Genomic DNA, 12126 nt, shown 5'->3' on the forward strand with positions numbered 1-12126 from the left:
GATTTACTTACATGTCAATAATCAAATAGAGAAAAGTCATGCAACTCTCTCACTATATAGAGAAATTTAGAGGAAATTCAAAGTGAAAAATCAGCAAATTTAGAATGGACAGAAACATCCTCACTGTAATTAAAAAAATACCTGATAAAAGTAAATGACATCATTCGTAGACAAAGGTGAAGGATTTAAAACTGTATATTTTCATGAGAAATTATATTGAATTAGTAATAACACTCCTATTCAACATTATATTGGCGGTCTTGCCAGTAATGACATAAAAATATAATTAAAAAAACCATTGGTATTATATGTTGATGTTGTGATAATTTATATGGAAAAGCCAAAGGATTCTATAGGCAAAATGTTAGAATGGATAAAGAATCTAACAAAATTTCTCATTACAGAAAAATTAAAAAAATAATTTTTTTCCAATATTGGTAATTAATAATTTTAAAATGTACCTACAGACAGACACCATTTATATTAACATATAAAAAACAATGTAGCTAGGAATATAAACATATATATGTGTGCATGAATATATAATGTAGTGTTCCTACAATTCAGTGGTAAAAATAAACTTTTCAATAAATGGTGACATATAATTGGCTAATTTTTCAGAAATGGATGAATTTATCACTTTTTCATGCCATAAATGAAGCAGTATCTACATAAATTAATTATAACATATCCATAGTTCATTAAAATTTTAGAAGACCTTTTAGAAAACATGTCTCATAAAATTAAGGTGGAGAATAATATTTTTTGCTTTCATTGTTGCATTATAGTTGTACATAATACTTGGGTTCATTTTCACATAATCATACATGCAAGGAATAGAATTTGCTCCTTTTCATTCACCTGCCTGGTTTCCCGACACTCTTCCTTTCCCCTGTTCTCCATATTCTACTCTATTGGTCTACCTTCTACTCTGTTATGTATTTTTAGTTGGTGATATATATATAATTCTCAGTGGTATATTTATACATGCACATAGTATAATTTTGTCAAATTCAGAAAATAATTTCTCAAGGTAGAAAAAAACACAAAACTTAAATAATTTATACTAGTATATTAAAAAGGACACATTAAGCAAAATAAAATGCTACCGAGAGAATTTTCTAATACATGTAATCAACAACAAATTACTAGAATTAAGACTGTCAAAAAAGCAACCAAAATGAAAAAAAGCTAAATATATGAAAAGGGATTTCAAAGAAGATTCTGGCTGGTTAATATCACATGCCTAAGTGTTCAACTTAATTCAAAAATAAGATCCTTCCAAATTTTTGGTTTGGAATTCCATAACCATAAAATTGACAACCACTTAAAAGTCTAATGAGAACTGTTGACATAGATAGAAGTGGATACTTCATCTCATAGATTATTGCCAGAAGTATAAATTGTCAAATTTCAACAACCAGCAACTAAGTAGTTCTAATGACTGGCTTACTCTAAGACAAAGTGATTTCACTTTTAGATATCTACCTTGGCAACTTTCTGTAAGGTATATAAAAAGATATATTGAGGATTCATTGCAATTTGTTTATAATATTGACCAAATACCAATGGCTGACAATATACCGATAAGTTAATAGAAAAATGTGCTGTGACTAACTCATAAGATGGATACTAGAGAGTAGGTATAAATAAATGAACTTGTCTTTATATATCAAAATAAAAAATATAATCTTTAGTGAGAAAGTTTAATTTATCCCTGTAGTATAAATATATAAATTCTAATAATTAAGGACTATAATATAATATATACATATACACATATTCTATATCTATATCTATATATCTATATCTATATATCTCTATATACAGATCTCTCTCTCTCTCTCTCTCTCTATATATATATATATATATACACACACACACACACACACACACACACACACACACACACATATATGGATATAGCCACAAGCAAAATTCTATGATACAGAGAAATATCATATAAAACGTTAAGTAATATATGAAAATATTTATAGGGATGTTCATACTGACATCAGAAAAGTGAATTTGTTAGCTGCTAGGCAGGCACTTTCAGAGGGAAGCTCTAATACTTTTGAAAGAAAAGCTGCTACCCCTTTAAATGACTTAATGTTTTTTCAGAGGTTTTGTTGTTGTTTTGTTTCAGACAAAGCCCTTTCAAGAAACTTAGAAGGAAAATGCTCAAGCTAAAATCTCCAAGTCACTCTGACTCATTCTTCATAGGTGACCTGGAATAAGCTTTACTCATTTTAACATCAGATTCTTTACCCAGATGATTTTGTCTATATTTTCTTTGAATGTGTGATATATGACCTCAGACTGAGCATGCTCAGGAATGTGCCTGCCTTGACCTGTGCTGATGAATCTTTCCTACATGAATATGTACACGTTTCCTCCATAAAACCACCTTGCTTTCCATTTTTGGGTAGTTCACTGATTCGAGAACTATCTCCATATTCGCTCAATTAACCTCTTTCCATTCTTTTATTCCTGTTGTGCTTATTGGCTTTACACTCACCAGGAGGCAAAATCATTGCATTCAGCTATGATTTCCTCAGAGAAGCAGGATGAGGGTGGATATCAGAGTGTATTTCATTTTAACTCTACATTTAATATTTTATTTATTTTACTTAAGAGATGAATGAAAAGCGGCTGATACAGTAATGTTGGCTGGTTTGGGGGTATTATGTACACTGTACATGTTATATACATTTTCTATCATCTGTATGCTTAAAATATTTAACTAACTTCCCTAGTTAACAATATTTTAGTTGAAGAAGAATTCATATTGTAACATAAGCAGTGCCCTTGGTCTACCTTTATTGCTGGTAATTTTTTGCTGATTCTAGGACTAGAGCCAATCTAGTTTCTAGTTTTCTCATTCTCCTTTTCAATGATTTCTGTTTTCTTTCTTTCCTTAAAGACAATACAAGGGCTGGGGATGTGGCTCAAGCGGTAGCACCCTCGCCTGGCATGCGTGCGGCCCGGGTTCGATCCTCAGCACCACATACCAACAAAGATGTTGTGTCCGCCGAGAACTAAGAAAAAAAAAAAAATGTTAAAAAAAAAATTCTCTCTCTCTCTCTCTGTCCCCCTCTCTCTCTCACTCTCTCTTTAAAAAAAAAAAGACAATACAAGAAATAATTATCCTTCTTGTTATTTAGAACATATTAAATATTATTGGTTTTGATGCTTATTTTTACCCTTACATCAAGCAGATTAACAAAATATTTTTCTAACATCTAATGTTATGGTATCATATTCTAAAATAAAAACTTCAGCTCTTTTATTTTAGTAAATTATTGAGAGGAAATTACTTTCTGCTAATTTGTTTTTTCCTCCAAGAATTCAAATGCAGAAAATCATTGTGGTATGTGAAGCAAAAAAAAAAAATAAACAAACCATCAAATCATTAAATATGAATTCTCTTTCCCTAGAACTTGCCTCATTGCCTAGAATGATAAAATAGAAAAAGCAATTTTGATGATAATGACAATAAGTTATCATGTGAAATAATCATTATGTGTTCTCTGAAATTAAGAAAGCTTAAATATTTAAATGAAAAAGATAAAGCAGCCTCATATTTTCCTTTCATATCTCATTATCTATTTTTAACCCATGATACTTTGTGGTGCTAATTCTGGCTTGCTATCCATGATCTAGGGCTTTGGGTTCCCCAATTTAAATGTATTTCCAATAATTGATGATGACAGTGTATACTCATTTCAGTGATACTAATATGATTACAGCTTATTCATATCAAGTCCTAATGGACTCACCAGAAAAATGAAAGAAAACTAATAACTAGATCATGATTTTGAACCCTTTAATCTTAGTCCTTCTGTTTCATTTTTAGAAATATGACAAATTTACATTATGTTAAGAATACAAAATATAAATATGCATTCACAGATGGCCTCAAGTATTAAGAAATGTATGCTTTTCGGTATTTGTTGCTATGGTTATAGTATTGGCTTTTGTCACCAAATTTAAAATGAGTAACATATTAATCATCTCTGTGAGATTAATATGTCATTTTACTTTTGAAAGCTTGTATTTCAGTTCATTTCCAATCTTCAATTTTCCTCCTTCCTTCTTAGCCTTTTAAATTCCTGCAGAATTCCTCTGGAGGGCACTGTAACCATAACTAATGCAACCAGCTCCAGATGGCTGTGGCCATGGAAAACAGAGCCTTTGGTAGTGTTCTTCATTTCAGATCTTTCTGTTAACACAACTTTAGTTTTTCTATCTCCTTAAGGGGAAGAGAACCTAAAACCCCAAACAAAAAACTCTCTCTTGTGTATTCCTTTTGAGGAGCATAAAAATTACCCCTTTACAATAAAACCCACTTAAAAGCAAATACCACTCTGCCTCCTTCATAAAAATCCTTCTAATTCCTGATGAAAATCCTTAAAAAGGTAAAGGAGGTATTAGGGTAAAAAGTCAGTCCTGTGTGAGCATGTGTTTTCTAATTGCTTAAGTAAGAGTTACATAGAAATTTGAGAAGCAGTTCTAGAAGTCAGCACAACATAAAATAATATCCTAATTTACTTTTCTTCAACATAATCCTTTGCTCAGTAAATGAGAAATTTAGGCAAAACCAAACACCACAGGTTTCAAATTCTCAGATGTTTTTATAGGTTTATGTGTCTGTAGAGAATACAGGTGATTTTAGGAAAGTGAAACTGCTCAGAAAGCTGTATGGAAAGATTGTAATCTTGAAAATCAGTCCATTAAATAATTTATGCCAAGCCACTGAAAAATTTAATTGAAAGGAAATGACCTTTTTTCATTAAAGGTCAATTGAAATAATTACTTAAGTAAATTACACTTGGGTTACTGCCCTATTTATCTGTTACAGTGTTGTTGTTGTATCTTTGAATTCTTTATATCTTTAGATATTTTTTATTTTGCACATTTTTAATTTTTCTGTTTAAAGGAAAAAATATCAAAAGGCTTTGAAGATTTCATTGATTCCTAAATTATGACCAGGAATTAAATTCTACCTCTTAGATAAATAAATGTGTTCCAGAAATACTGCATTTTATTTTTGATGATTTATAACCGAATAAAAATGCAAAAACTATAGTTTTTGACTTTTAAAAGTTTGGAGATAAAGAGAAGAACATAATAACTAACAAAAAAAATTGAAAATGGAGAAAATACCTTTTTTAATATCTTAAAAAGTAAAATTTTCTTAAGTGTATGCCACATCTATCTACGTATAGTCATTTCTCAACTATTAGCAAATATGGTAATATTTATTTTAACACACCCTGCTCTATCTGAAGCAAATCATTTGCATACGGCTGGCATTTATACCAGGTAGATCTTTTAGAGAAAATAACCTTTCCCTTGTTCCCAGTAGATTACATGATTGTGGTGATGAATGGCTAAGTCAGTGTGGGCTTTTACTGAAGGATGATGGTGGGGAGGGGAGTGCCAGGAGCAACGTCCTCAGCTCCTTATAGTTTCTTAGTAGAGAGTTTCTAACTGCAAAGAACTCTATGCTGTGCCTTCTGCAGTTTTACCACTTTATTTTGTATAAATCCATTTTTGTTTTCAAAGAAAGCGAATATTCAAAATACTGCATCACATTTATCCCTGAATCCAGAACTCCTAAGTTTTCACAGCCAAAGCCACATACAGCCAAGTGAAAGAGAGAAGCAAGTGAAAGAGCTTGGGATTTGAAATTAAATATCACTTCAAAACTTACATTTATTGTTTACTTGTATTGGACCTTGATAACTAATTTCTGTAAACTTAAATTACCGCCCCTCCCCCTGAAAAATGGAATTAATATTAGACTGAACCACATGAAATTACTGTTCATGCAATTTGATAATAATGGATGCTATAATGGATGCTATAATGGTTTTAAATGTCTCCCAAAGGACCGAGTGTTGAAAAATTGTCACCAGACCATGGAACTATTGGGACATAGTGGAACTTTTAAGAGATGGGGCCTAGTCAAAGGAAATTGGGTCTTTGAGGGATATTGAGACCCTGCTCCTCCTTCTGCCTTTACATCCCACTGCCATGCCATGAGCTTCTTCTATGTTCCACCGTATGCTCTGAGCCATGATGCTCTGAGCCACCACAGGTCCAAAACAAGAGGGCCAAGTGACAATGGACTGAAACTCTGTATAAATAAGACAAAATGAACCTTTCCTCTTTATAAGTTGATTTTCTGGGTAATTTTTTCCCAGTGACATAAAATTGGCTAATACAATGGAATACTGAATATTTCTTGTTTCAAGCTCATGATAGCCTTACCTTCCCCAGTGATATTAGAATTAATGTGTGCAAAGCTCCTAATGATGCACTTGACTTGCAAAAAGCTTAAGTATGCTAAGAAAATTGCTGAGGGTTCTGGGCTAAGAGCATAAATACCAATGTTTTCATTATAAGTAAAAAATATTCCTCATTATAATAGTGAGACCTTCTATAGAATTAAAAGCCACGGTTACATCTTTATCACTCATTAGATTGACAATTAAGTTCAGCAGTTTACTTTCCTAATTGACCAGTTCATGGGTTGTTAAAATGATTAAATGAGATAATGCATATGAGTATTCTGCCATGTGTATTTTGTTTATTAAAAAAAGAATAAAATAGTACAGAAAGACACTATGTAGAAACCCTGCAAACAAGTACTATTCCAAGTATATTCTAGGCTTTATAAGTATCATTAATAAGACAAAGTTCATTCCATCTTGAAGCATATACACTAGGAGGAAGAGACCTATAATAAGCAAATATTTATATTCAAAAACAAAATAATTCCACAGTGAGACATAAAAACCAAAAATCTTAGCATACAATAAATATTTAACTCAGATATCTGAAGTGTAAATTTTGAATTTGTATAAACAAATCAATAAATATGATATACCATATTGCTTGACTAAAGGAAGCAATTATAAGATTATTTCAGTAGATACAGAAAAACATTTGATAAAATTCAACATTCTCATGATTAATTGCTGAACTAATCAGAAAAGGAATGTACTTAAAGATAATAGAAGACAAATATAATGTAGCAAGAGCTAAAATACTGAATGAGGAAAACCTGAAATCTTTCTCTTTGCTATCTAAATAAGAACAACGGATGCCCACTTTAACAACCTTTATTCAACATAGTATTAGAAGTCCTCGTCAGAAGAGTCAGGCAAGAGAGAAACCTAAAGGGCAACCAAATTTGAAAAGAAAAATGCTAATTGTCTTTGTTTACAGATGACATAATCTACTATATAGGAAAATCCCCAGAGTTCACCAAAAACCAACCAACCAAACAAAAACTACTACAATCAACACATTCATTAATCTTGCAGGATACAAGATCAACATACACAAAATGGTATCATTGCTATGCACCAACTATTGAATTAGCTTATATAGAATCACGGAATCAATCCCACTTGTAATAGTTGTAAAAAAATAAAAATAAATAAAAAGTAAATTAAGATAAAAATTAAGTACTTAGGTATAAATTTAATTAAAGAAATAAAGAATTTCTATGATTAAAAACTATAAAATATTATGAAAGAAAATGAAGACAAAATAGTGGAAAGATGTCACAGATTATGTTCATGGGTTGGAAGAATCAAAAGTTTAAAATGTACATACAATCCAAAGGAATCTACACATTCAACACAATCCCTATCAAAAAAGAAATGACAATCTTTAGAGATCTAAAGAAATCATTTCTAAAATTTGCATCTATACACAATGGAGTACTATGCAGCAATAAAAAATGACAAAATCATAGAATTTGCAGGGAAATGGATGGCACTAGAGCAGATTATGCTTAGTGAAGCTAGTCAATCCCTAAAAAACAAATGCCAAATGTCTTCTTTGATATAATGAGAGCAACTATGAACAGAGCAAGGAGGAAGAGCAGGAAGAAAAGACTAACATTAAACAGAGTCATGAGATGGGAGGGAAAGGAAGAGTAAAGGGAAATTGCATGGAAATGAAGGGAGACCCTCATTGCTATACAAAATTACATATAAGAGGTTGTGAGGGGAATGGGAAAATAAACAAGGAGAGTAATGAATTAAGTAGATGGGGTAGAGAGAGAAGATGGGAGGGGAGGGGAGGGGGGATAGTAGGGGATAGGAAAGGTAGCAGAATACAACAATTACTAATTGGGCATTATGTAAAATTGTGGATGTGTAACCGATGTGATTCTGCAATCTGCATTTGGGGTAAAATTGGGAGTTCATAACCCACTTCAATCTAATGTATGAAATATGATATGTCAAGAGCTTTGTAATGTTGTGAACAACCAATAAAAAAAAATAAAAAATTTTAAAAAAGCAGCTTTCAAATTAAAAAAAAAAAAATAAAATTTGTATGGAATCATACACAGACACACAGATACACAATACCTCAAGCGAAAGGAACAAATCAGGAGGCACTATACTACCTGACTTTAAAATATGATACAAAGCTGTATTCATCAAAAAAGTATGATGTTGGCATGCAAATAGACTTATGAATCAATGGAACAGAGCAGAAAGCCTGGAAGTAAATCTATGCATCAGCAGTCAACCAATTTCTGACAAAGGTGCCAAGAAAACATTGGAGAAAGGAGAGTCTTTTCAATAAATGGTGCTTGGAAAATTGGGTGTCCACATGCAGAGAAATGAAACTAGATCTCTATTTCTCACCAGTTGAGAGTCAAGTCAAAATGGATTGAAAACTTAGACGTAAGACCCCGCTCCCGCAAAATGAAACTGATTTGAAGAAACTCAGGGAAAGCTTCGGACATTGGAATGAGCAAGGTTTATTTTGTAGACAAAATCTATAATTCGTAGGAAGAGAGAGAGCAAACACGTGATTACATCAAACCAAGAAAATTCTGCACAGCAAAGTAAAATCATGAGTAAAGAGCCAGCCTACAGAATGGAAGAAAATATTTGCCAACTATACATCTGGCAAGAGGTTAATATTCATTCATAATATGTAAGAAACTCCAAAAATTCAATACCCAAAATAAAAAACAACCCAATTGAAAGTGGTCAATAGGTCTATAGATATAGATAATTCAGCCATTATGGAAAATAGTATAGAGGTTTTAGAACTATTGTATGGCCCCAAAGTCCCACTCCTGGGTTTATATCCAAAGAAAATGAAATAAATATGTCAGGGAGACATCTCTACTCCATGTTTATTGCAGCACTATTTACAAGAGCTAAGAAAAGGAAACAACCTCAGCTTCCATCAGCTGATGAATGGATAAAGAAAATGTGCTCCACATACACAACGGAATACTATGCAGTCAAGGAAAGAATGAAATCCTATCATTTGCAACAATATGAATGGAAGTGAAGATCATTATGTTGAGTGAAATAAGACAGGCACCAAAAGTTTTGTGTCATCTCATGTGGAATTTTAATTGATATATAAAACAAATTGTGTGTGTGTGTGTGTGTGTGTGTATGTGTGTTTGTATGTTGACCTCATAGGAGTTGAGAATAGATGCTATTGTCTTCGAAGCCCCCAAATCATCATCTCCTCACCTCTTCTCTACCAGAGGTGAGGAGAGTAGAGAAGACAGGAGGGTGGGTAGGGTTCACTAATAGGTATTAAGTGACAGTTAGAAATAAGCAGTTCTAGTGTTCTGTTCCACAGTGGAGTGACTACAGATTGTGATTATACACTGTATTGCTCAAAAAAGCCAGAAGAAAGGATTCTGAATATTTTTTTTTCTAAAACGCAGTGATCATATTTGAAGAGAGCAATGTGCCAATTACACAATGTATACAGGTATGAAAATACCACATGATATGTATACATACATATATATACACATACATACACACACATATATATGCGTTCTATGTATCAAAGTATTTAGAACAAAAAATAAAATTAAACTTTTTTTTTCATTATATATCTGTGCCACTGAATGATGAATATCATCTTTTTCCTTTGCAACTAAATGTATTTCCTTTTCAACTGATATGTATTAAGAAGGTCCAAATATTTGGACAGTTTAAAAATTCCTAATTTTTAACTTTTTGGATGATATGAATTCTGTGGAAAATCCTCTCTCCTTTTTTCTTTCATTAATCCATTAGAAATAATGCTAGTTTCTGGTTAAAGTGTTGCAGCATCACAAATTTTAAGACTAAATAAATGTAACCTACATTAAGAAATATGATAATTGTAACCTAGCAATCTGAATTATATTTCTCTAAATAACCAGTCTTTTCAGTTGAATCATTTTTATTTCACCTTCTCTTTTTCTAGCCGCATCCCTTTAGAATCTTTTATCATTTTATTGCATTTGAAGCGCTTTCTTTTTTGGGGAAATAAAGAGAACTATTTGAACTTTACAAACAGATATAAATGGAAAAGAAGAGGAGGCAGGTCAGACGTGGGTCTGCTAACCTTGGCAGCGTCCTTTGAAAGTGGTCCCCAGGTAGCTTTAACTTTCCCAAGCTCACGTGAGCCTGGGACCACTGGGGGGCCCAGCCTGCTTGGCAAACTGACAGAGGTCAGACTCTCACACAAATGAACAATTTCCCTGATAAAGTGAAACTGGTACTTAAGCACAGCTCTAATGAGCAGTCCTCTGTCTTTAGCTCCCACTTTAAAGTCTCCCCAAGGTTTCTCAGTACAATTTCATTTGACCTTTAGCTAAAGACCATATTTTACTAGATCACCAATTTCCCCACATCCCTGGAGTGTTTGCCTGTGTCAGCACTTAGGACAACCCACACTGCACAGGGGCAGGCATTCATTATTCCTCTAAGAACAACCCACCCTTCTGTAACCCATTCCCTCCTTCTGACATCTCCCCACTCTCCTCCCTCTCTTTGACTGGATGATAGAAGTTTGTAAACTGTGTCTTCCAAGCCCCCAAAGTGTATGCTTTGGATCTATTTATTTTTGTCTGAGAGCTAAACATTATTATGGGCTATCAAATGCTGTTGGTTTTTGGTAAGTCTAAAAGATAGCAAACAGAATATTGGTGTTCTAAGAGTTTCAAATACTTTATGTGAGCTTCCTCTTATTTAGTTTTATTTCACAATTAGGATTTTATGTAACCCTAGTGTAAAATAATTGATTATATTGCTATTTTGTTTGGCTAGTAACTGTCTTTAATCACATAATATTAGCATTCATAGAAAAAAACAAATCCTTTTTGAGTCAACAGATATATAAATGATACACAAAGATTATTAGGGAAAGATATTTTCCTCCAACTAATTCCATGTGCATCAAGGCAAGAGAATTTTCATTTTGTTTCCAAGAAGGAAAATCTTGGATGTGGCATCTTTATCTTTTCTATACTTTTCTCAGTCCTTCCTGCCAAGGGAATAGCAGTGAGTTATTGCTTCAGTGCTCTGTAGGCGCTGAGCTAATGATGGGATCTGCTGCTCCTATCCTAAGATAACCATGCAGGACTGGGCTTTTATGCTCATGAGGATGAGGCCTCTAGTTTAGGAGAGTAACTTAATTCCAGAATGAAAGATTAGGAAGTACTTCATAGCTATACATAGAAACTATAGGCAACAGTACAATTTTTATCAGTAAAGAAACTATATTTTGATCGTCATCTATGACACTCATGTACAACTAATTGTAAATGTGGGAGAGAAAATAAAAGTGGCATCTACTGAGACCCTAAAGCCACTGCATTTATAAATACACCTTATAATCTACCTTATAATCTGTAAAACAATACATGTTATTGCCTTTATTATTTTCCTTAATTCTAATGAATGAAATATGAAATACCCATTTTTTTATGCATGGTACAAGTTCAAAAACAAAAGGTCCTTAGGTATGATTTTCCTCTTTATTGTCCTCAATTCCCAGTATTCAAAAATTGGAACTTAACTAGAATGTAAGCTCAATTAGAACTTAAATTGGTATTTATTTTATATTTAGCAAGATGTAAGTAATATTTTAATGTTTAGATATTTCAAATAGACACAAGGAAATGAATATAATATACATTTTATGATCTTTCATATGTACTTTCATATATACTTATGCAGCCATTGTAAATAAAAAATTCATATAAAATAGTAACAGTGGTAACTACAGAACTTATCATAGATATACTACATGATATTCTGGTACCAAATGCTTAGTTGATAATATGTT

This window comes from Ictidomys tridecemlineatus, chromosome 6 (genome assembly GCF_052094955.1).
Source record: "Ictidomys tridecemlineatus isolate mIctTri1 chromosome 6, mIctTri1.hap1, whole genome shotgun sequence".
In the NCBI taxonomy this organism is placed as follows: domain Eukaryota; kingdom Metazoa; phylum Chordata; class Mammalia; order Rodentia; family Sciuridae; genus Ictidomys; species Ictidomys tridecemlineatus.